General features: G+C 37.1%; 1 protein-coding gene and 1 long non-coding RNA gene across 2 annotated transcripts in view; one reads left to right on the top strand and one right to left on the bottom strand.

The window, feature by feature from the left end:
- SMYD3 (SET and MYND domain containing 3) overlaps window positions 1-27,241 on the top strand; it is a 961,044-nt gene that overhangs the window by 830,105 nt on the left and 103,698 nt on the right. The gene's annotated exons all lie outside the window — the stretch shown is intronic.
- Window positions 8,291-26,020, bottom strand: LOC116423371. Its single transcript, XR_004233965.1, has 2 exons — window positions 24,526-26,020; window positions 8,291-9,498 (listed from the first exon to the last, which is right to left on the bottom strand). It is a non-coding gene; the product is annotated as an uncharacterized LOC116423371 (long non-coding RNA).

Genomic DNA, 27,241 nt, shown 5'->3' with positions numbered 1-27,241 from the left:
TAGCAATATGTTGAGCCCCTAAGAAGATGAAAGGAAGGGACCTAGGGTACATAAGGAAGAGCAAAATTAGCTCATGTCAGAAACAGAGCAGGTGAAAACTCCTGTGCTAATTAGAAGTGGTTCTGGGCCAGTGAGTGACCTGCTATACTATGGCATGGGCAAGATAAAGAGACTCGGTCTCAAAATATAAAATTAGATAAAACAGAGCAAAATAAAATATCTAATTCATTCATGTTGTTGCCCATCATCCATACTTCTTGACTTATCAACAAAGAATTGATAGATTGATTATATGATTTGAGTTATCAGACATTTGGGTGAAATTTTAGAATGGAGAACTGATTTATGAGATAAGAAAATCTGAATTAAACCCAAGTCATTAACTTATGGCTTGGACATATCTTTTCACAAAGAATTTACAGTGTGAAAATTCTCTCTTTTGATGACTGGATTTTCCTTCTTATTCTGTGGTTCTCTCAGATATTTCAGCTTTATGAGGTGACCTTGTACATCACATTGGAGCCTGGAATGGTGAAGTTGTTTTTGTCCTGTTTTCCCCAACAGATGTCTTCTCTAGAGAAGAACCTAGTCAGCACTGTAGTATTTACTTCAGATGTTATAAACTCATGATATGTTTCTTTTTAAGTTCCTTAGCACAGAAGGCAGAAGAGAAATGCCAAGGATGCACAGGATGAAGAGAACCTTAGCAAGGTAATACTTAGCGTGGAGACTTCCACATCTGTCTCCAGAAGCCCTAGCTAGATCTTGCTGTAGTGACTTGTTTGGGCACTAGGGGATGCAAGTGATTAAAGGTTAAAAGCTGGGTTCCATCTTTTAGCTATAGGATGGTCCCTCTAGGTTTAGAGATTGACCAGAGAGATATTTGAATATAGTGGAACAGTTTAGTATGAACTGGTTTGAGATGTACAAATGTCCAAGGTGTCTTGGAGATGTAAAAATATGGACTTTGCCTGCATTCATTTTAGATAGGACTATTAAAGGAAAGGAATGGAAAGTTATTTTCCTTTTTTAATAGCTTTTTTTTATTTTCCAAGTGTATACAAAGACAGTTTTCAACATTTACCCTTGAAAAGCTTTATATTCCAAATTTTTCTCTCTCCTTTTCCTCCCTTGGACAGCAAGTAATCCAGGATATTTCAGATATGTGCAAATATTTCCACATGATGCTGCTCAAGAAAAATCAGATCAAAAAGGGGAAAAATCAGAAAGAAAACAAAAAGCAAGCAAACCACTACAACAAGGTTAAAATACTTTGTTGTGATCCATACTCAGTCCATGAAGTTCTCTTTCTGGGTGCAGATGGCTCTCTCCATCACAAATCTATTGAAATTGGCCCAGATCACCTCATTGTTGAAAAAGCTACATCCAATAAGAATTGATTATAATATAATCTTGTTGTTGCTATGTATGATGCTCTCTTCGATCTACTCACTTCAATTCACGTAAGTCTCTCCAGACCTAGGAAAGTTATTTTCAAACAAAGTCCATTTTCAAACAAACTTCTCAGAATAAAATGATGCCCATGTCTTTATTTACTAGGTTATTTTGAAATACATGAACTGTTATTTTAGGAAAGTTATTTGAGGGACAGTAAGGTTTGGGGATGCAGAAAAGCTTAAATTGAGAAATTGTCTAATTTGGACATTAGGTACTTCCCTTCTGATTAAAAATGTCCTTGGGTATTTTTCTTATGTGAGGTGATAGATTATAATCCTTTAAAAACAATAAGGAAATATCTTTGTTTCCCTACATGCCTCAGCTTCTCATTTTCTAGAGTGATGGAAATGGCAGACCATTCATGGACTTTTGAGTTGACTAAATTGGTACTTCCCTTCTGATTAAAAATATCCTTGGGTATTTTCTTATGTGAGGTGATAGATTATAATCCTTTAAAAACAATAAGGAAATATCTTTGTTTCCCTACATGCCTCAGCTTCTCATTTTCTAGAATGGTGGAAATGGCAGTCCATTCATGGACTTTTGAGTTGACTAAATTATTTTTGCTATCTCATTTACAGATATGTTTTGAAGGTGTATAAGTGTTAAAGGAGAATAATCTATAATAAACTTAAAAGCCTCCAAAAGAAATTCTCAAACAATGGTTTCTACATACACATGACAATTCTTAAGGAAAAGTTGTTTCAGTCCATTAGTAAGGATAGCCATGGGCTTTCTCCAAAAGATTTGTAGACTGTGTTATGTAAGAAAGAAAAGAAATGCATCTTAATTTGGAACATGGAGATTATGGTATTGATCTACCTCAATTAAGAGAATCGTTTAGGGAAATCCTATCTCAGCCCTAAGGTGAATGGGTGATTTATTATACTTAAAGAAGAAATGATAGGGCAGTACAAGGAGCTGGGTAAAAATTATGCCTGGCCATTTACTTTCCAGAGGAGCCCCACATAGTTGGCCCTTCCCTAGATTAGGATTACAGCTTCACTACTGAATGGAAGCTCAGAGGCCATCTAACCCAACCCTCTCATTCTACAAATGGGGAAACTAAGGCTCAGCCCAGAGAGATGAAGTATTATACCCAAGATTCCACTGGAAATAAATAGCTGAGAAGTCATTTGAAAGAGGATTTTCTTACACCAATTTTATCACCACAGTTACTATCAGCTGCAGTAAAAATGGGCAGAAGAAGAAAGAATAAGGATGTGCTATAAAAATCAGATCACCTTGGGCCTTTTTTGGTTTGTTTTTCCTATTGGGAACCTATGTTGCTGTGCTTGGTTATTATTATCATTAGCAGCAAAAGAGTCTTTTCCTGCACTTTCAGGAAATGTATACTTTCATATTCCTCTAATGACAGAACCCCAGACAACCATTTTGGCTCCTAGTGACTCATTCTTCCTCAAAATTTGCTTCTGAGTAGCAGTCAATAAAACTCTGGAGTTTGAGTTCCACTTGAAACCCTCATTACCTCTGTGATCAGGGACAATTTACTTAAACTTATCTGTGCCTCAGTTTCTTCATCCATAAATGGAATTGGATAGCCCCTTTGGTCAGTCCATTAGTAAGTGCCTGCTGTGTATTGGGCAGGGTGCTGGACTTTGGGAGGTACATACACCAAGAGTAAAATAATCCCTACTCTTAAAGAACATATAAATTTATAAGGGATGTCTTTTCCAGCTCTAAACTTATGATCCAAGAAAAGTAACTTTTCTTTGCCTATTTTCAGAGATGACTCTAGCTAATTACTCACCCCTCTGTAATTGTTCTTTTCCCTTTCGATTTCCCTTCCTAATTTTTTTAGCTCATCTCTCTCAAATCTATCCCTAGTTGCTAGCCTAAGTACTCCTTCTAGTGATATTTCTCTAACTTGTGCTCCAAATATCACTGTATTATTATTCCAATTCTCTCCTTCCCCCAAACCAGAGAAGGTACTTTGTTTTAAAGCATTATTGGTTTGAGGAGACTTTTACAATGGGACTGACCAGTCCATAGTGTTGCCTATTAAATGAGTGGACCAATCATAATTACTTACCAACTCCTCTAGCGGGTTGAACCAAGAGACCTTAGAGAGGGCTGCAAAAAAGGACTCTTCCTTTTGCCTAACATGGAATTGGCATTTGGATCAGCCTCACCATTGCTCTGTGCAAGGACTCATTGCAGGTTGTTTTCTCAGCTTTGGGAGGTGCATAAAGAATTTATTTGTGCCTTCCTATAAATTATTAATCTTGGTGGTCAATGCAAAAGCAAGGAATTAATACATGTGGCAGAGTAAGAAGTTCAGTTTCACTGAACCTACTTTGGTATTTACCTAATTAAGGAATCAATAAGCATTTATTAAATGCTTACTATGCACCAGCCATTGAGAATACAATGATAAAATTGAAACAATCTCTCAAAAAGCTTACATTTTATTAGAGGGGACATGTACATGTCTAGTATGTGCAAAATAAAGGATAATTAGAGGGGGAGGAATTTGTAACAACTGGAGAAATCAGGAAAGGCTTCTTGGGACCCTTGAACTGAGTTTTAAAGGAAATCAGAGCATCTAAGAGGCAGAAGAAAGTGTGGAGAATGTGCTTCTCAGGCAAGGGGAAAAAACCAATGCAAAAAAAATGGAGATGGGCTTGAGCATTGCATGTGAGAAACAGCAAAAAGAAAAATTCAGCTAGACAGTATATGTGTCTAGACAGTGTATGTGAAAAAGAGTAATATACGAAAAAAAACTGGAAATGGAGATTGGGGCCAGATTTCCCCCCAAGCCCTCAGTGATGAGTTTGTTCTTTCAAATTGGTCGGTTGGTCTGAAAGAATTTCAGGGCAGTCACGGAGAAGAGTGTGATTTGCTCCATGATTCTGTTTACTTCTTCATTTCCCATGAAACATATAGCTCAGTTACACATTTATAAATGGATGCTGCAGAGAGCAGCAACATAGAAAGTAGCCTTTTGTCCTGTCAACCCTCATATGTGTGATCATCACTTATTTTCATTGGAAATTTCCAAATAGTGAAAAGCTCTGTAGTGGTTGAATAATCTATGAACAAAGCAAAAGCAAGGTGACAATGTAAGAACTAGAAATTATTGTTATTGTATGGTTTGGGATCATATGATATTCTTGGTCTAAAGAGTTCCCAGTGGGGAAAACTCTCTCCACTATCACAGATCAACTCCCTCTTCTGCTTCTTAAAATCTTAAGAGTTGGCTAGAAGGCTGAGGGATTAAATGACTTGCCTGGGGGTCACCTGGTCAGTGAGCATACCGGTCTTCCTGACTCCAAGGCTTACTTTATATTCTATCTCCATATCTTTCAGGAGAGTTAAGACATGAAAGAAATCCCACATTGACGAGACAGATGTAAAAAATACTCCCAACCTCTGAGCCTTTTAAAATAAAAGGCAATTTAAGTAGTTCTGTTCAGTCTTCCCTTTTCCTTCATTCCACTAACATGGAGTGCCCCAAGGAAATGGGTCGCCTTGAGAAGGTATCCCACTACAGATTATTTGGATTTAGAGGATCAGGGATGTTAATTATGCAGGCTGAAGGTAACCTGCTACACTCCTTTATGTGACCTGAAGCAAATTAAAGTGTAATTGGGAAATATTTAACAAAGTAATGAAAAATACAGTAAAAGCTGGATAACAATACCTTTTAAAGCTAAGTCAATATGCAGATCAGGACAGATGAGTGAACACTTGATGACAACCTATATTTATTATAATTCTATTGGGGGAGGGGCAGGTGTGTGATCAATAGGGGAAGGAGGAGGAATAAAGAGTTCTCTTATTATTCTAGATTAAGTGCCATACACACACACACACACACACACACACACAAAGAACGAAACTTTATCACATGGGGGCCAAAACCAGAAAGCTTTTATGAGTAAAGACAGTTTCCAAATGACAAACTTCAACCTCTGACCCAAAGTTATGAAATGATCTAGTAATAGTTCTCTTAAAGGAACAATCTGAGATGCTTTCTTTTGCTTATGTTTCAGGATAAGATTCTTAATCCCACGTTATTTCAGGGAGTTAAAATAAGATTTAAGATCTAAAAAGGAATGAAAGCATCTTGCACCACATTTTCAACTGCCAGCTAACTTTTTGAAGCTCCTGGGAAGGAAAAACATCTCAGTCTGCAATACAAAGTAGAATCATAGAATCATACATTCCACAAGAGTCTTGTTGCTGACACTCTGCCTCAGCAATTATTTCACTGTTGTGAAATAATCGTGACCTTTTGCTGAAGTTTATTTCATGGAGTCTTCCCTCTGAATCTTTAGGAATTATAATGGAGGAAGACATGTTTGAGTGAGATGCGATGGCCATTTACAATGTTAGGAAATTGTGGGTACTAAATTCTAGGTTCTCACCAAAGCAAGGCAGTTCTTTTATACCTTCCTAATTGATTTACAGTTCCACTCACTAGCTTTCCAAACCTTTTCAGTGGATAGAGCTCATGGATTCAAGTTAGAAAGACCCAAATTCAAGTTCCACATCAAAGACTTACTAGATGAATGACCCTGGGCAAGTTATTTAACCCCAATTTCTTCAATTACAAAATGGAAATAGCAATAGCATGTATCTCCCAGGAGTGGGGTGAAAATAAAATGAGATATTTGCAAAAACATCTTAGCTCAGCACCTGGCACTTAATAAGAAGATACTTAATAAGTTCTCCTTTCCTTTCTTCATTCTCCGTCAAACTTTCCCTGGTCCCCTTACTACAGACTCTCTCGGCTGAGAACTCTGCTTTTTATCCTACTAAAAAAAAAGCCTGAGCCCATTCACTGAGAGCTTCCTCTTCTCCCTTCCTCCTTAACACACATCTTCCAGGTGCCTTCTGCCATTATCTTCTCCTTTATCCCTATTTTACATGCAGAGGGGATCCTTCTCTTTGCCAAAATAAACTTCTCTAGATGCAAAAGTGATCCCATTTATTTTTTTTTTTTAGCAGATTTCTTCCTATAGTATCCCTACTTTTTATCCTCATTTCTCCCTATCTACTGAAAGGTTTAGGTCTCTCATTGCATCCAGACCTATGTCCAATTATCCTGATCTGTGTCTTGTTGCTGGGATCTGGCTGACTTTGGAGGAGAGTGAGACTGGTGACTTTGCACAGCCTTGCCTCACTTAAATCCAATTCACTCACAAGTCAAAACATCATCTCCCTCATGCCAGTGGTCTTTTTAAGATGGACAAACAATAACAACACCTTGTCTATTGGTTGCTTCACTGGTGCCTGGAAACATGTCAGTGTTTCAAAACTTCAAAAACTCTAGCTTGAACCACCCATCCATCCTAGGTATCATCTCCTATCATTCCTCCATATTGTGACTGAATTCTATGGGAAGGTCACTTTTCCTCTTAATCTTCTTAAATCTCTCCTCTGATTTCCAACCTCCATTATTCAATGAAAATGATCCTCTCCATAGTTACTAATGATTTCTTACTTGCCAAATCCAATGGTCTTTTCTCAAACTTCACTTTTCTGCAGCTTCTGACACTATTAATCACCCTCTTAGCCTTAATATTCTCTTCTCTAGTTGTTCATGACTCCAGAGTCTTGAGTTCTTCCCATCTGCCTGAATATTCCTCAATTTCCTTTGCTGGATCTTCATTCAGGTCATTCCCACGAATTATGGATGTCCAATAGGGCTCTCTTGGACTCTTCTCCCTCTATACATTTCTTTTGGTGATTTCATCAATTGCCATGGATTCAATTATCATCTCTTTATTGATGAATTTCAACTCCATCTGTCTAGCCCTAATCTTTCTGCTGCTTCCAGTCTCTCATCTCTAAATGTCTATTTGACACTTCAAACTTTAACATAGCCCCAACTGAACTCATCTCGTTTCCCCTAAATCCTACTACCATCCAAACTTCCACACTATGGTTGAAAGCACCAGAGTTCTCCTAGTCATTGAGGTTGGCAATCTAAGTAGCACCCTTGACTTCTCACTCTCTCTCAATGCCCCCCACACATACCCCTGCCCATAAGAAACCTGTTGCCAGTGCCTAGTGATTTCATCTTTGTAGCATCTCATATAGTCACTTCCTTCTCTCCTCTGACACTGGCACTCCCCTGGCACAGGCTCTTACTCCTTTGTGCCTAGACTATTGCAATGGCCATTGTCGGACTTTGAGGTTGAGTTCAATTCCTAGCACGCTTCTAGAGTATCATAAAGGGACTGTTAGAAAAATCTAGAAAAGGAAGATGGTGATCACAAAAATCCAGAATGGCTTCATCAAGAATCCATCATGCCAGACTAACCTCATTTTCTTTTTTTTGATGGAGTTAAGATATATCCCAGCGTGATGTGTGTCTCTCTATGTGTGTATATATGTCTATGTCAGTGTGTGTGTGTGTGTGTGTGTGTGTGTGTGTATGTGTATGTAGAGAGACAGACAGAGACAGAGACAGACAGAGAAGCAGAGAGAGACAGAAAGGGAGAAAGAGAGACAGACACAGAGAGACAGACAGAGAGGGAGAGAGAGAGATAGAGACAGAGAGAGATACAGAGAGACAAAAAGAGAGAGGTAGCTATAGATAGATAGATAGATCTATATATCAATCACTTAACTGAATTCTGATAAATCATTCAACAATTTTGTTGCTTAAAGAAGAAATTTTAAGGAGCTAATGTCCTATTATGAGAAATTTTCTTGTAGCATAACTGACCTGGGCTGAAGCTTTGAGCACTGAAGCATTTCTCATATGCCTATTGGTAACAAAAGCTCCTTGTTAGAGCTTTCTAATTCAGTCCTGCTCACCACAAATAACCATTCTTATACATTTTCTTTTTCAAAAATCTTCATCAGGCTTAAATCATCTAATATCCATCTCTGGGAGGTCTAATCAAAAGGTTTTAATGTGATGTAGACCAATATTTGATGCACCAGTTTTTTTTATTTTTAATTTTTTTTTTTTTTTGGCATTTTAACCATCTGAAACTTTAGTATTTCAGGTTCTCCTCCTTGGCAGTTGGGCATTTTGGCTTACTTTCTTCCAGGTGCTCTATATCTAGATGGCACAGTGGATAGGGCACTGGGCTTGGAATCATGAAGACCTCTTTATGAGTTCACATCTGGCCTCAGACTCATTAGCTGTGTGACCTTGAGCAAGTCACTTAAGCATATTTCCCTCAAATTTCCTCACTGTAATATGATCAGGAGAAGGAAATGACAAACCACTCTAGTTTCTTTGCCAAGAAAATCCTAAGTGGGGCCACAAAAAGGCAGATAGGACTGAAGAAGTTCTGGTTCTATCCCAAGGCAATGGCAGCACTGGGGATAGTAAGAACCTGTACGGTAACTCTGCAGCGTATCCCCATGACCAAGTGAGAGCCCCATCTGGAGTGCAACAACATTCTCCCCAGCATCCTAAGTAAGTGCTAGCTGAGTTCCATTTCCTTATAAGAGCATGTGTAAGAACTGAAGAATGAATACCCCTAGTGAGTTGAGCATTAATCTGTCAGCAACTTAAATGTGTTTAGGATAGTGTGATGGAAATATGCAATATAGCATTGTGCTCAAGAGCAGATGGCCCTTGTAAAGCTGGGCTGCTTCAAAGGAACTCGAGCCTTTTATCAGCGGCCTTGGGTTAAGCCTGGTATTGACTTTTATAAATGTAGGCTCTCAAGAAGGTCTCGATGAATATTTTTCTAGAAAAGGTGTAACCTCCTACTCCCTTCACCCCCTCTCCTACATGCTCATATACAACTTAATATAAAAGTTATTCAAAATGTTCTGTAGCATAAAGACACTTTTATCTGGAAGGAGGCAGAGGGCAAAAAAGGCACAATAATTGTGAGGGGTGGGTAAAATAATGACATCTAGTTTTAATCCTCCTCAGTAACAACTTCATAGGTGCCTTAGTCAACCATGCCAGTATTCCATTGGGTTGCTGCAGCTCATCAATGTGTATAGTTCTTCTTCTTCTTTTTTGATGCTTATCTTATCTCTACGTGGCTCATCACCAGCAAGGTTATCACTTTGGGATGAATTCTTGGCTGTGGCAACCTACAGAACAAAAGAATATGGTACCTTTTAATCATAGCTGTATCCTCCTCTCACTTATGTGGGTTTTTTTCTCAGATTGTAGGTGATATCCCCTCTTTGATTTGCATCCAATTAAATAAAACAGGGGAGCCCTGGGAATTTCCTGGCTATGTGACCCTCCGCATATCATTTAACCTTTGCTGCTTCAGCTTACTCAGCTGTAAAATGGGGGAAATGAAAGCACTTCCCTCAAAGGATTGTTCTGAGGGTCAAATGTGATAACTATCAGTAAAGAATTTAGCACAGGGCTTAGAACATAGAGTTTGCTCCTTTCTTTCTCCCCTACTGGACGCTGCTTTCATCAAAATCCAAAGGCTCTAAGAAAGTCACATTCATGTGTGTCTGTGAAAGCACATTCACTGCATTCCAGTTCAACCAATCCTAATATATAGACCACTGAGATTTGGAAGGGACATTGAACTTGATGCTAGCTCTAGCTCTAGCCATGTGACCAAAGGAAATTTAGACATTTCTTCCTTTGGATCATGTTGCTTTCTGGATTACCTTTTCCATGAATTCTATGCTCCTGTGATATTGGGCTACTTGTAATTACTCCAATACAGCCCTCTATCCCCTAGGGATCTTGGGATCTTTGTAGTAGTTAACCCTCACATCTTGAAATGCTCTGTCCTATCTCTCCTATCTCTTAGTTTTCCTGATTTCGACTCAGCTTAAATCCCAGCTACTCCAGGAGACCTTTCTTGGGGCCCCAAGTCCCTAATGCTTTCCTCTACTCTTTACATATCTTGTATCTTCATATTATTGTTAATTCATTTCACAGTTGTGTCTAATTCTCTGTGATCCTCATTTGAGGTTTTATTTGCAATGATTCTGAAATGGTTTTCTTATTTTCTTCTCCAGCTCATTTTACAAATGAGAAAATAGAGGCAAATAGGATTAAGTGACTTACCCAGGATCACACAGCTAGTAAGTGTCTAAGGCCAGATTTGAATTCAGGAAGATGAGTTTTCTTGGTTCTAATCCCAAGTGCTTATCCACTGTACCACCTAGCTTCCTTATATCTATATCTAGTTAGTTGTATACATAGCTTCTCCTCCATTAAAGTGTAAACTCCTGGTGATCAGGAAATATCTTTTGGTCTTTCTTTCTTTTTGCAGACTAAAAACCAGTATTTACCACAGTTAGGACTTAATAAATGCTTGTTTATTTGACAGATAGCTATTACAGCTTAGAAACTTTTTTTCCCTTAAAAGAAGAGTTTCAGTGGGGCATCACTTATTGGACATCACTGAACTCCCTATTATTTAGAGGTAATATTGTTTTGGAAGAAGGAATTGTGTGTTGCATGAAAACTAGTATTGCTGGAACATAGAATTTTTGGAGGAAGAAAGCCAGAAAGCAACGTGATCCAGAGAAGATTTCTATAAGTTTTTTTGATAGTATTGCTGAAGATAGGATTCCCTGCCTTCAAGAAACTTGCATTCTAATGCAGGAGAGGAAGGGATAAAAGGAAAGAAGACCAAAAAGTGGAATGGAAGCATTAAAGGGGAAGAATAATGAAAACATAAGATTTGTCATACTAGAAAAATGGCATGTTAAAATGGAAAGGACACTGGATGATGACTCAGAAGAATTAATTTCTGAATTCTGCCTCAGGCACTAATCTGTTATGTGATCTAAAATAAGCAATTTATCCTCTAGGGACTCAGTTTATTCATCTGTAAATTGAGAGGATTGACCTAAATATTTCCCAAGATAGTTTCAAGTTCTTTGTGAGGGTAAACCTCATTGTCTATTCAACTTGGAATTGCCTCTAAGAGGCACCATGGATCATGTTAGCCATCTTTTTTTGTCAACAGCTGCTAGTTGAAAGATGTACCCTCAAATGTTCTGCTTTTCCTTAATAATTCCTTATGAAGTTGATATCCATGAAATTTCTAAACCATTTGTGAAATTATTTGTATTTTCAGTCTTTACCTCTCCCTTATTTGTTAGAGAAAGAGGAAGGAAGGAAGAACAGAGGGAGGGGGGAGGGAAGAAAAAAATTCTTGACTTATTTCTAGGCCTAAAATCCAAATCTCATTTTCGATGGTAGTTATGCATCTTCCTCATTTTTTAAACTGAGATTCAGTGACAAGAAACTCAAATATCATGAATAGTATACAAGGGACAATAAACAAAAGATCACAGATTTAGAGTTTAACTGTTTAATTGAACTCCCTAATTTTATAGATAGAGCACTAATGTTTCTATTTGCTTCCAGTACACTCCAATTTTTGCATTTTATCAATCCTTTTAATATCTCATATTTTGGGCCAACTTAATGCTGTCATCCTTGAACAGTCAGCAGAAAATGAAAAAGGGCCCTAGCATGGCAGAAGATTCCCCCCCATTATGGCAAAATGATGGACCACTAGATCATGATCACAATGTTAGAACTAAAAAGGGATCTTGAAGTTCACATCTAGTCCAATCTCTTTGTTTTATACCTTAGGAAACTGAAAGGTTAAGTGATTGTATGATGCTCCACAGATGACAAATCTGATATTTGCACTTAAGGCTTCTGACTTTAAATCATAAGAAGACACAGACAAAAAATGAAGGGATAGATGGACATGAAAAGGCTATGATCTGCATTACTGGAGGAAATGAATTATGGATACACTGATAAAATCACAGATCATTTGAGTACTACTGTAGACCAGAATCCAAAGAGAATGGTCAAAAGTGTCAAAAACTCAACACTTCAGATTGCTACTGGAACTTGATTAGAATGCACTGGTACCATGGATAAGTACACTGGCCATGAATTCAGTAGGATCTGCATTCAAATATGGCCTCTGACATTTAACATTTACTTGATGTGTTACCCTGAGCAAGTCACTTAATCCAGTTGATTTCTAAAATGTAATTGGGAAATAATTAAGAAAATAAATAGAAATACAATAAAATATAGATAAAACTATAAATATATAATTACTTGCTTTGATATCACTGATCAATAGCCCCCTTGATACAGTGCCTTTATAGAAGGTCTTACCTTGTTTTAAACTTCCTCAATCAAGCAATAAAAATTTATTGAGCACCCACCATGTTCAAGGCACTGTGCTAAAGAGGCAAAAGAAAGTCGCTTTCCTCAAGAAGCTTACAATTTAAGGGGGGAGACAATATACAAAGCGAATTATATATAGTATAAATAAGACATAGTTGAGGGGAGGCAGTAGGATTAAGCCGCAGTTCAAATAACCTCATTATTTGAACTGTCAAATATCCAAAATAATAAATATAGAGTCATCCATGTCCTCATGCCTGCCCACATTAAAACAGAAGTACTAATAAACCATATAGTAGTAAAAAGAAGATGTGAAGAGAGAAAAGAAATTCACCTTGACAATCCTATAATAGATTATAAACTTCCAAGTTTTTGAAGAAGCATTTATATCCCCCCCACCCTGAAAAAATGGCTTTCAGTTGAAATTTCATTATCTTTTTTGTTTTCTTTTCTTTATGGTATACTAGTGGAGAACCAGAGATTATAGTATATGTGTGTGTATGTGTATGTACATATATATATATGGAGAGAGATAGATAAATATAGATATATATGTATATATGTATGTTTATAGATATATATGTATATCTATATAAAATCCTCTTTTCTCTATTTTTAATGGTTTTCATAGAAATGTGTGTCTATGTATGTGCATACACATATGTGCCCAAGGTCACTTATGAAAACATGAGCAATTTGGATTGTATCAGGAAACATATTGTCTTAAGGCTCTGTGGAGAGAGCTGGCAAATTTTCGAAGCAGGCCATTTTCCATGTCCTATATTTTTTCAGTGTCCCTTCCACTCCATTGTTTGGAGCCTGCCTTCTTAGAAATCTTTGGCAATATCATCATTGTTGACTGACACCTCATTATTTTCTAACTATTTGAAAATTGAGAGAGGCCATAAAAATGTATTTACTGTTTCCAACCTCAGCCAGAAAAATAAGTTTCAGCAAAAAAAAGGAAGGAAAGTATCTTATAACTGTATATAGAAAATAATTTTCTCTTCTTAACAGCTAAAGGGAAAAGTGGATAGAACTCTGGGCCTAGTGTCAGACTCCTGAATTCAAATCCAGCTTCATTAATTAGTTGTGTGACCCTAGACAAGTTACATAATTTCTTCTGTCCTAGTTTCCTCATCTGTAAAATGGAGATAATAATTCCATCCACCTCCCAAGGTATTTGTAAGGATAAACGAGATAATATTTTTAAAGCATTTTTTAATCTTAAAGAGATATATAAACACTAGCTATTATGGTCAAAACTGACTGGTTCCTTAAAAGGGAACAACCATAATGACTACCCAGGGACTATCAAGTCTAGTATGGAAAACAGAAAATGAATTAAAATTAATTTTTATCCGTGGCTCCTGGAGAATATGGAAGAGCAGTCAGTACAGGTTACTATAAGAAGGAAAGTAATTGTTCAAAATTGACTGAAGGTAATAGAAAAGTTGTGAGACCCTTCAGACTTTTGTCTTTTCTTAACATCTCTTGAGAAAAAGTACCTTTTCTGCCTACCCAGAAAACATATAGACAAAGAACAGCTTCTCTCTTTTGTTCTGCTATAAATGGAGCTAGGAGATCTCTGGAGCCTTCTGGCTCTATATGGGCCAAAGAGAAGTAATTTACTTCCAACTTATTTGTAAGAATACTTTTCTGTCTATGTCATTAGACTATTGTTAAAAATTATATCATCAATTTATAGAAGTAATTTTTAAAATGGATTTCCATATTTATACTGAGCCAGAAATTTCCCCCAGAGTCTATATGCTTGTAAGGTTTCATCAGACTCTCCCTCTCCTTCCATCTCTTTCTCTCTCTCTCTCTCTCTGTCTCTCTCTCTCTCTCTCTCTCTCTCTCCCTCCATCTCTCTCTGTCTCCCTCCATCTCTCTCTCTCCCTCCATCTCTCTCTTCATCTCTCTCCATATCTCCCTCTCTCTCCCTCCCTCTTTTTCTGTATCTCTGTCTTTTTCTTCTCTGTCAGTCTCTGTCTCTCCTCTCTTTTTTCTCTCTTCTCTCTTTCTGTCTTCCCCATCTCTCCCCACTATCTCTCTCCTCACCTCTTCCCCTTATCTCTTCCCCCATGTTTCTTTCCCTGCCCCCATCTTTCCTCCTCCTCTCTTTTTCCTCATACTCTTCAGGGGACTCAGGCATTCAATGTTCTCAGACTTTCTAATCAGCAAGGATCATTTGTTCTTTCAAGTATTTTAATAATTAATATTTTAATAATAATAATGTTAATAATTAATAATAAAATATTTCTAATATTTTAATATTCAAGTATTAATTTAATAATAAATGTCATTAGACATCAGAATGGGGATTGTTTTCCTTATGAGTCCCTATCATGTTCACAATATCATTCACCCAATTAATATTTCCTCAATATCATCTATATTAGGATTACTTCCTCAGTATTAATTTATCCATTAAGATCTCCTTATTGATTGTTATCCAATAAAAATCAATTATCTTTTACAAAGGAATATTTAATGGAAAGAAATATAAAGACCTAAAATATTAAAAAAAAATCCCTTCCCAAACTGGATGCTCACTCTCTCCTACCAGCTTTGACCCTGGGGAAAATGGTCTGAAACTTAAAATAATAGCTATTTCATTTCTGAGTATGGCATAGCAAATGGACAAGTTCCTTCCTTGCTTTGCAGTGCATGGTATTTCAGCTGTAGGGTCAACCCCTCCTAGGGTACATTAAGTAGGTTACTCTTTAGGGTTGTGCTGGCTCACCAGAATCAGTGACTTTGCTATAGACTCACATTGCTGGCCTTCCAATGGCTTTTCCAACATTTGGATGCTCACAAAGTCATTACATGTGTGGTGCTCATTTATCTAAGATCAAAGATACATGTTGACCAAATAGAAGAGGGATTTATAGCAGTTCTGCATCTTCATTCTAAAGCTAGCAAGAATAGAGACCCACAGAGAGAGTCATCCTTCACTGGAACCTTTTGTATAAACCTTAAGCTCAGCAACCACTTAAACCTTTCATCACCACGCAGTAAGAAGACAACAAAAAATCACTACCTATGTTCTGAAGCATAGGGCTGGGTTCACGATTAGAATCAACTCATATTTCCTCTCCAAACTTCCACATAGACATGTAGCAGACAAAGAACAATTGGTTCTACTGCAAAAACTAAGCTCCTTTGTCTAATCTTCCATTTATGTAATATAGTACCTCTCTTTAACCATGTCTATTTTTACTGTTGTTTTTCTCTGAGATCATGATTGCTACCCTTGCTTTTTTGGCTTCAGTTGAAACATAATGGATTCTATTCCAACCCATCATTTTAACTCTGATGAATCTTTGTTTTACATGTGTTTCTTGTAAACAACAAATTGTTGGTTTTGTCTTTCTGATTCATTTTGCTTCCCTCCTCCATTTTATGGGCTGGTTCATCCCATTCATATTCATGATTTTGATTGTTAGGTTGCTTTTTCCCCTCTATCAGACCCTATTATGTAATGTTTCTTCGCTGTATTTTTTAAGAAAAAGGAGAAAGGGAGGGGACAGAAGTGAAATCAACACTACTTATTTGTACTTGGAACATTCTGATCCCAAGCTTCAGGAGGAGTTAGTTATATCCCCAAATTATATTATGGAATACTATCTTCTGCTTTTCCCCTACTACTACTATCTTCGTTCTGCTCAGGGATCCTCACCCTAATCTACTATAGTCTTCATTTTTCCTGATATCTAGACTTTTCCTGATAACCACAATCCAAAACTATAATCTCTCTTCCATGCCCATCATTTTTGCTATATAACTGATTAATTAACCAGTGAATTACTTCCTGATAAGATATGAACAGATAAAATTATGTTATTCTCCCCATGTAATGTGTTTGCATTTTTTCTCTGAATTTTTCAAACCTTTAACGAAAATAATTTTTCTTGGTGAGAGGGGACATATCTGGTGAGAGGTAAATGCCATTACTACTTGGATAGTAATAACCAACATTTGCATAGCACTTTAAGGTCTACAAAGTGCTTTACAAATGTTATTTCATTTTATCCTCGAAACAAGCCAGGGAGATAGGTGCTATTATTATCTCTCTTTTATACATGTGGAATTTATGGCTGAAAAGCAGTTAAAATACTTGCCCAGGGTTACCTAGCTTGTAATGTGTCTGAGTCAGTATTTATATAGGATTCAATCTTCCAGATTTTCAAGTCCCAAACTATCCTTTTTACCCCCTAGCTAGATGCTGGTAGCTACTTTCACAAATAAATAAATAATTTTTGTGGACCTTGACCTTGACCATAGCTGGAGGGCAACAGCCTCCCAAAGTGTAAAGCACATATTATTAGGGTGAGGAAAGGGTGGTGTCCCAGAAGAATTTTTTATTTATTTATTTTTTCATTTCAAATTATATCATTCAATTGCACTAGTCTTAACTGTGAAACCCGAGGGTGATCTGTAACTAAGCCTACCATTTTCATAGAGCTTTTAAAAAATGTATTTGATAATTTACAGCATCTGCCCAGCAGGGGTGGCTGGTGATGCTTCTACAGATATGGACAAGACTTGCCGAGAAGAAGGATCCCACAGGCAGGTTGCACACCCACTTTAAGAAATCGGAGAAGGAAAAAAGGCAACTTGTGTTATCTTGTTTGTTTGCTTGTTAGGGCTGGGTTGCCTTCTGCTATTCGTTGCTTAGTTATTTGTGAGGTTGAATTTCAAATATTTTAGAGGATGAGAACCCACTATTTGTCCTGGAGGGAAAAAATCCAACCATTTAATAATTCTCAACATTAAACGCTTAGCTGAAGTAGCCACCAGATTTCTTCATCTGGGTCCTTAAGAGCCACAACCTGGGAGGCCAGAAGCAAGATCACAAGACAGATGGTTAACAGTGTCCCCTCTCCAAGAGAAACAAATAGCACTAAAAAGAAAAAAAAAAAACATGCTAAGAAAAATTTGTTGTTACAGGCCAGTTGGTAATAGATGCTTTAAAAAAATTTTTAAAGGATGCTCTTTCTACCAGGGTTATGGAGAGGGGTGGTGGGAATCCACATTTGCATCTCTCTCTCTCTTTTTTTTAACTGACCAGGGATCATCTTGAGGCTTGAGCAACTTTTTTTTTTTTTAACCCAGCAACCAATTGTGAAACTCCAATCAGTGTGTCATATTATTAAGTATAATACATTGTGTTCAGCTGTGTGTGAAGGGAGGTACTAATGCTAGGAGTCTCACCAGACCAGGTCCAGAAGAAGAAAAAAATTCTATTAAATGAAGTTCTGCACTTACCTTGATGGACAGAATTGGAATCATTTGTTCAGAGAACCAGACTTGTCCTGGCTCTACTTAAAAACAAAAACAAAAACTTGCTGCTTTCATTCATTCTGTCTTATTTTGTGAGTTTGGATTTGTTTTTAATTGCAGTTCTTCTATAAACCCTGATCCCCACCCACCCACTCACTGTGTGTGTGTGTGTGTGTGTGTGTGTGTGTGTGTATGTGTGTGTGTAAAACTGTCAAGTTAGATTGTAACAGCTAGAATTTATATAGATGAATAATATTTTATTTTATCATCACAACTTTGGGTAGTAGATGCTATTATTATCCCCATTTTACAGGTGACAGAACTGAGGCACACCAAAATTAAAAGGTTTGTACAGCTTTACAAAACTATTAACTGTCTGAGATCATATTTGAACTCGGATCTCTCTATCCCCTTAGCCATCTAGCTGGCTTTATGGCATAAATTCAATACAATGGCTTTTAGATTGAAGAGTTAGCTTGTGTACTTTGCAGAGAGTTTCTTTTATGACTAGACATAACATTCACAGTTTTGCCTGTTCAAAGATAAGAGCAATCTGAGTTGTGTAAACAGATCTTCCCAGTGGTCCAGACAAGAATCCTCCCTGTGTGCCTTTACATTACACAGAACACAAGTTGCTTTGTAATTGTGGGCAGGGGGAGGGAAGGTTCTAAGATATTGTCATTGTTTTTTTTTCCTTTGCTTGGAGATTGGATCAGATACTCATAGTTTCTGACCCCAGCTCAATAAATATTTATTAAATACTCAAAAAAGCTAGCCTTAAATTGAAGACCTGGTTTCAAGTGTTTCTTTTTACTCTTTCTGGATAGAGACACTGGGCAAGACAATCTCCCAGTGCCTCAGGAAACTCCCTAAAATTTTAAATTGCAGAACAGGGATTGATCTCTTTTGGTAGAAGGGGTTTCCTTACCTTCGTGAAGTCACAAATCTGCTCCCACTCTGACCTACAGTTGTCATTTAACTTAACATGAATTCAATTACCAGACATTTTTATTAAAAAAAGAAAGAAAGAAAAGAAAAGGGAGAGAATAATTAAAATTCTAATAAGGGATAAGACCAGAGTCTGTGATTTTATTGGTGTAGGATAACTCTCAGTAAATAAACTACCTAAGTAGGATTTCCCCTATTCCAATGTGCAGTTTTAGAGAAGTGTCAGCCCTCCATCTACCACATCACTCCCTTTCCTTTATAATTTAAATAATGTAGAAATTTTATCTACCATTCCATTCATTATATGTGTGCCCTGCAGTGAGCTTGACTGAGATGGGAAATGTGAATCTGCTATTTTTTTTTAGTTACTTTTAGCTCCCATATACTTCAGTAGCATAAGCAGCAAATTTCTGCACTGAGTAATACCAGAGTCTCCTTTTCATTATCCCCATGATGAGTCTATTCATTCTAAAGAGTCTGATGGATGTAATGAGAGATATAGAATCCATCAGCTTTCCTAGTATCCTGAGTCAGCTTGAAGATTCCTGCTGTGTTCCTTCGGATTTCCCAGTGTCTCTTCTTGATAAATGGCAGTAGAAATAGTTAGGTGAGGGTATGATAATTCCCTCTCTTTCTGCCTCTGTCTCTCTGTCTCAATCTATCTCTGTCTTTCTCTCTCTGACTCTGTTTCTCTGTCTGTTTCTCTTTCTCTGTCTGTCTGTCTGGCTGGCTGGCTCTGTCTCTTTGTGTCTCTGTCTCTGTCTCTCTCTTTCTCTGTCTCTGTCTCTGTGTGTGTGTGTGTGTGTGTCTGTCTTGTCTGTTTCTGTCTCTCCCTCCATTTTGTTTTTGGTGGCAGACATCGCAAGGAGTGATTACAATCCATTTGTTATTAAAACATTTGTTCACAGTGTAAACCCCCTTTACCATTGATCCCAAACTGACTCAAATTCATGTGATGTTCTTTTTCTGTCTTTTTAAATACCCCATTGCCAGAGTTAGGGGAAGGGGAAGTGGGGCCATAGAGAGGAATTCAAAAGGCCAGAGGAGAAGGAATGCTACCCAATAAGAATGATGAGCTGGTTATTTAGAAAAATGAAATTTTCATAGCTACTTTTTCAGATTTCTATACATTCTGATTTCTTTGTAGAGAAATGATCTTTTAAAGATGCCCATTCCAAATTACATCTATTTAAAGATTCTGTATGGTGCCTCAGACACTTACCAGCTATGTGACACTGGGCAAGTCATTTAGCCCTGTTTACCTCAGTTTCCTTATCTGTCAAATGAGCTAGAAAAAGAAATGGTAAACCGCTCCAGCATCTTTGCCAAGAAAACCCCAAATTCATGGGTTCATGCCATTAATTAATGAATTAACAACAATAATGACAATGCTACTTTCTGGATGATTTAAGGTATTTTCAAGGATAATGTTGACTATATCCAGATTTAGCATTTTACAACTTCTTTAGCACTGGACTATGCTTATAAGATATTGTATTACCTGTAAAGCCTTTTGCTAAGATAATAGAAATAGAAAGATTAAAAAGAAAAAACCATTTTTGCTCTCAATGAGATTACGTAGGATACAACATATGCACAGATAGGTACATACAAGATGCATTAACAACTATGTAGGGCCAAGAAAGGCTTTGAGTAGGGAATGGTACCTAAACTGAGTTTTGAAGATAACCTTGAAAGGAGCAGTTTCAGTTGATTGATGGAGCTGGAAGACATATTGCCAGAGTCATTAAACCATGGGAGGTGAGAAAATGAAGGCAATTAATGTAGATAACTCTTTTTAGCAGTTTAGCAGTAAAGAAGAGACTGATTTCTTGAAGGAATGGCAGGGACAGGTGAAAGTTTTTAAAGTGTAAGAAGACCTGATTGTGATAGAAAGCAAAGGAAGACCCAGTGGAAAAGGAAATATCAAATAAAAAGGGGGGGCAAGGAATCAAGGGCACAAAAAGAGGTTGTCAGCCTTGTAAAAGAGGAAGGGTCACCTCTTCCTCAAACTTGGAAGCAAGGGAAATGAAAATGAAGAATAATATGGATGGATTTTAAACTGTGGAATGTGAGAAAAGAAGAAGCTCACAATGGGTGAGTTCTTTTTTTTAAATTAAAGTAGAAGACTAGGTCATCTGCTACAAGGAATAGTGAAAGACTATAGCAGAGAAAGAGAAGGAAATTCAGAAGAGCTACTACAGAAGGTATTATTATACTCAATGAGGGAAAAGTAACAGAATTGCCATGGAGTATTAACTTAAATTTTAGAAAACTCGGTCAGTATGGTTATGTTATTTCCCCCACCCATATGAAGAAGATTAAATAAAGCAGATGGTTATAGAAAACAAGAGTTGGGATTTGGTGAGGTGTGAGTAGTAGTCAAATGAAGAAGCAAGGGGATCTAAGGAGAGAAGTTAGTCTTTAATTGAACTAGTCCATCATAAATTCAAGACTGAAGGAAGGAAAGTCTGGGGTAATAGCAAAAGTGATGATGGACTGATAGAATAGGAAGAGGCAAAGAAGTGGAAGTCACAGTAAGGATGAAAAATAGATTAGAAGGAGGTAGGCAGAGATTAAAAAAGGAAAGGACGCAATTTTGATCAAAGAAATGACTTTCAGAGTTCAACATCAATGAGGTATCTAATCATATTTATGGATGCTAATGAAAAGGAAGACATGATGATTCCTCTTGGTTGCTGTGATGGAATGAAAGCTATAAGAAGTGAGAGAATTGATGAATTGGGATGTCAAGGTGTTGAGATATCAGAGATGTCGTTAAACATTTCAATCATATCACACTCTTTGTGATACCATTTGGGATTTTCTTGGCAAAAATACTGGAGTGGTTTGCCATTTCCTTCTCCAGCTCATTTTATAAATAAGGAGACTGAGGAAATAGGGTTAAGTGATTTTCCACATAGCTAATAAGTATCTGAGACCAGATTTGAACTTAAAAAATTTTCATGACTTCAGTCTGGTACTCTATCCATCATGTCTAGCTGCCCCATATTTATACCTATCTCTATAACACTTCTCTAAGGATAAAGATTGAAGAAGATGATTATGTACCATATACTGAACACGTAGAGAAATGAGACTTTAACAATGAACAGGAGGCCATAGATCACAGTAACAAGAGTTTAGACTGGAAAATATAGATTAACATACTGATGCTCAAAAAAGGAGATAATTTTGAATGATGGTGGCAAATTGATGATTTGGAAGTATTGGTGAACAGCAAGAAGTCTGGTGGCCCCTACTTCCTCTTTGTATCATGGACATGGGAAAAATACAGAGTCCTAGAGAAGGTAACCATTGAATCTTCTGTAGAATCCATATTTCATGAGGATGAAAGATGAAAAGAATTTCTGGTCTGGAATGAAGAGAAGATTGTTAAAGATAGAATGGGGTTTTCAGAAGCCATAATGGAAGGAGAGGAAGATGCATAATGGGAAGGAGAACATTCATGTGGATGGGGAATAGGAAATTATAGTATTAATAAGGGAAAGAGGTTTTCATCTCAGCAGATAATGATGACTGAATCACAGTGAACACTAGGAGAGCTTGCAAACTAAAGGAGGACTAGAATGAGTCATTTTAGATATAGAATCCTTCCTGTTAGGTGAGGAATGGATGGATGGGTGGACAGATGGAATAGGCATTTTAAAGTGCTAATTATGTGAAAAGTACTGTGCTAAGCACTAGAAATACAGATAGAAACAAAAGAAAACAACCACACTAATTTGACAGCTTTTAATTTTCACATTCCTGATTCTCCAAGAGCCTGGTATATACCATATAGTTAAATCAAGAAGCATTTATTAAGCACCACATGTGTTGGTAAGAGCTTATGGAGTTGAGCTTTAAATACCTAGTGTAAGTCTCATATTTGAAGAATAACCTTGTAAGCCTTAGTTTCTGGTAAGCACATCCATCCCAAATATAATTTTTGATAGAAAACCTGTGAATTGCTCCTACAGGTAGAAAAAAATAAGAACTTGGGTCTAAAAATTTTTCAGTTTTTCTTAATTCTATTCTCTTAATTCTAGCTTGCATCTGCAACTGCTGATTGCTCAAGATGCCATAAGCTTGCAGCTGTGGGGCTACTCACACATCTAAAATTAGGATGACCTATATTCTTCACTATTTGGTTTCTACATTCCCCAGGCCATCATTCCTCTGCCAATGCCGTCTTCCTTTGAGGATGTTAAAGGCATTGGAATCTTTTGTCATTGAACAGAAGGCAATTTTGTCCCAAAGCACCATATGCTCCCAAACAGTGGAGGAAGATAGAAATTTTCACATGGGTGGGCAGGACAGTAGAGCAGGGCTTCTCAAATGCCTAGATTTTGCTTGGGTATGTAGTCAAATTATGAATTGCTTATTCAAACTATTTATATTCCTGGAACTGGCAAGTATGGTCTGGCAGTCTCACAAAACTGTCAACATATCCATTCATGGCTCTGAGGAATCCAACAGCCACTTTTCCTGTGAAAACTGAACGTTTGGGGTCTTTCAATTCTCTACCTCCAAAGATGAAAAGAAGCTATTTAAGCTGTCTTAAGCTTCAAAGCTTAAGAATTTCATGGCTTCCTAGAAGAAATCTTGGTGATCATCTATTCTGACTCCCTGATTTTACTGATGAATTTTTTTTTTTTATAACAAGCGTGGAGTGTGAGGGGAAGTAGGAAAAATAAATTGTTCAGGGTCATAGCTAGCTTGTGACTCCTTGTTTGTATGAGAACCCACCTTTCTTCACTCTTCCTTCAGTATCCTTTCCAGAATGTGTCATGGTCTCTTAATTTTTAAGTTTAGTTCTTAGACCAAAAGCAGGGAAGGTTGGAGAGTCATTTCAGGTCAGATAAGGAAAGGGTTCCCATTTTAATAAGGTTAGGCCAATGGGCTATGGATACTCCTCTTTAAGTCATAGATTTCAACCCAGAAATATCTCAGTACATGAACCAGCCCCAAATAAAATAGTTATAGCTTCTGTTTTGTGGATAAAAATCTAAATGATTGATTGATCAGCGAATAGACTCTACAGATACACTTAGAGGATACTGAGTTTAATTAAGTAGATATTATGCATTCATTCAGTAACTAGGGTGACATATTCTATTAATCCTAGGATTTAATATTAATAATTCACTATTAACATTTAGTTAATATATCACTATTACTACTAGGACAGCAAAGTGGTGCAGTAGATGGAATGCTAGGCTTGGAGTCAGAAAGATTCAGCTTTCTGAGTTGAAATCTGGGTTCAGATATTTACCAGCTTGTGTGACCCTGTGCAAGTTAATCTACCTTGTTAGCCTCAGTTTTCTCATCTGTAAAATAAAATGGAAAAGAAAATGACAAACACAGTATTTTTGTCAAGAAAATCCAAAATGGAATCATGATGAGTCAGATATGACTAACATTACTGAACATCAAAAACAAATTAATAAAGTGGATGACAAGTTTTTAAAGCACTTTACATGTATTACTTCATAGAACAATCTATTTTTTACAGGTATTGCTATTCCTATTTTGTAGCTAAAGGAATGGAACCTCAGAAAGATAAAGTGATTTAATCTCCAATGCCACGTAGTTTGTAAGTATTAGAAATAGCCTCAGAACACATCTTCCTGACTTCAATTTCAACATTCAAATTCAGTTCTTTGAGATCTAGTCCTCTCATTTTACTAATAAGGAAATAGAAGCCCAAGTTCCAGTGAGTTGATATAACTTACCTACTTCTACACAAATAGTAAGCAGTAGAATGGGTATGCAGACTCAAGTCTTCTGATTCCAAAGCTGTTCCTGTCCTATTAGAGAACAGCTATATAAGAATATAATAATAATAATAGTTATGAAATAATGTCTCTAAAGCATGAGGATATACAAAGTAGAGATTTTGGGTCCTTATCCCAAATAATGGCAAATTGAAGAATAAGAAACATGGAGATGTTTCTGGAGATGGAAAAAACAAAGCTTACTCCCTTACAAAGTCTTCTAAGTTTACCAGTTCCTTAGCCTCCTAACTTCTGAAACAGCCACCATGTACTTTCCTTTCCATAGTCCACAATCCTTTCTTTTCAAATACCAGTTTTAAGTCTGGTTAGGTAGGAGATCTCATCATAGCTTATCTAGTACTCTGGTAAAGTGTCCTTTCAACAGCTCCCTTCACAAGGGTTTTATTTTTAAAATCACCTACCTTAGGATTTGACCTTCAGTCACAGAAAAACAAGAAAATGTTGAATATGGCTTCAACTAAATGAAAAATGCTACCCTGGCTCGGTCCAAATGTTGGCAGCCTTTTGGATGAATGATGCAGGAAAGTCTGCTTTTATGACAGGTATGTTTCTGGCTGATGGAAACTTAAAGTTGCTAATGGCCCTCACGGGAGAGGCGTATAGGGCAGTATCAGCCAGCATTGTGTGAAAATAACATATGAGAACAAAAGTCACGGGGGCTCAAGCTTTGTCTCAGAAAATGGAAATGGGTCAGGGCCTTAGAATAGTTTTATAGATAACTGAATGCCTTGGCCAAAGTGTGATACCTTTTAATATCTGCCTTGGCTAGAGCTGCATTTGGGTGTGGCTATAAGTTTGGAATGTATTAGCTAGTGAGCTTTAGTTGAATAAATGCATTTCTTGATCCCATTTGTAGCTTCAATGATCTGAAAGTTTTCATTTATTTCTACAGGCTAAAAACAAATAAACCCTGTACTTTCCGGAGAACTGACATTCTCTTTAATGTAATCTATAAAATACCATGCTGACAACCTTCTGATAAGAATGGTGTGAATGTGGAGTTTATACAAGTGTTTAAAATTTGACTTCTGGTATTTGGTACAGTTCAATTAGATTATTCAAAGTTTTGTCTCCAGTACATCTGGAGAATGTGTTCCTGTTGTCTTGTTACTGTGATAAAAGGAGCTGGCTATCTTCACTATTATGTTATCTGCCTGGGAAGCACACAGGTATAGAATGCTCAGAGCTAGAAGGGACTTTAGACATTACTTGGGCCAACCTCCTCAAAGTGAAGACAAGGAAACCCAAGTCAATTCCAGGCAATTTAGAGAAGTGGTACAATAGTAAATGGGGGACCTCATACAGAAGAACATGCATGTTATGGTTTACAAAGAAGCCAGGAATATCAAGAGGAGGTAATAGATACATCTACCCATAAATTGCATCTAATTCCAAGGAATGGAGAGAGGAGATAAAGTTGAGAATGGTGAGTTGGCCAGTATGATTAGTTCCCAGACTTCTATAATATGAATATTGTGGCAAACAACTGAAAACATAGAAAGCAAGTCAGGTTCTGAAGAGATTTAAATGTCAAGCAGAAGAGTTTGTTTAATTGAGAAGGAAATGGAGAGGCACTGAAGAATCTGGATCAGAGAAATGATATGATCAGAAATGCATCTTAGAAATAAATGCTTAGAAAAGGCATTTTGGCTGTATGGATTGAGATAGGAACACCAACTAGAAGTTATTGTGGTATAAAAATCATGAGGTAAAGAGGGCCTTAATTGGACTAATGGCTATGGAACTGATGAGGATATAAGTATTTTGTGGAGATAGAAACACTAAAATTTAAGAACTTGTTAGATGTACATGACACCAGGTTTACAAACCAAGATTTAAAAAAATTGATGCTATTCTGACCATAATATAGTAGTTTTGAAGAGGTGGACTGAAAGAGTGTAAGGGATGAATTCTTTTTGGTATGTGTTGAGTTTGTGACCCCTATAGGACATGCAGGTGGCAATGTCCAAAAGGCAGGTGCATTATTAAAGCTCAGAAGAAAGACTAAGTTTGGATCCATAGATCTTAAAGTTAACTTCAAAGAGATGAAGATTCAATTTATGGGAACTGATTAAGTCACTGAGAATACTGATGGCAAAAAGGAGGACCCAAGAGACAGACTAATACCCAGGATTAGTGACTGGCTTAACAGGGAAGAAGATCCAGGCAAGGAAACTGAGGAGAGGTTAGAACAGTGACACTTAACTCCAGAAAAACAAGTAGTGAAGAAAGAGGGTAGTCAAATTTCTCCCCTTAGCATTCAATATAGATTCTCCTAAATTTTATGCTACAGAGAGATCAAGGAGGATAAGGTTTAAGAAAAGATCATTAGATTTGATGATTTAGAAGCCATTGGTAACTTTGGAGAGAGCAAGTTCAGTCGAGTGAAGACAAATAACAGTATATTCAGAAGAGAGTAAAATAAGAGACTATCTCTTGGTAGAAATGCCAAATATTAATGTGTTTTTTTAAGTTTTTGACAGTGAATGGGAGAGGAGAATATAGACTCCAGTACACACACATATGAGAAGACCAAGGCTCACAGAGTTAATTGATTTATTTGAAGATCACTCATCATTGAGTGATAAAACTGGGGATTTGAACCTGAGGCTTTTGACATGAAGGTCAGAACATTGTTGCTGCAGCCAAGGAG

The sequence above is a fragment of the Sarcophilus harrisii genome, chromosome 4 (genome assembly GCF_902635505.1).
Source record: "Sarcophilus harrisii chromosome 4, mSarHar1.11, whole genome shotgun sequence".
NCBI lineage: Eukaryota > Metazoa > Chordata > Mammalia > Dasyuromorphia > Dasyuridae > Sarcophilus > Sarcophilus harrisii.
This window is presented reverse-complemented; position numbering and strand designations above follow the sequence as displayed.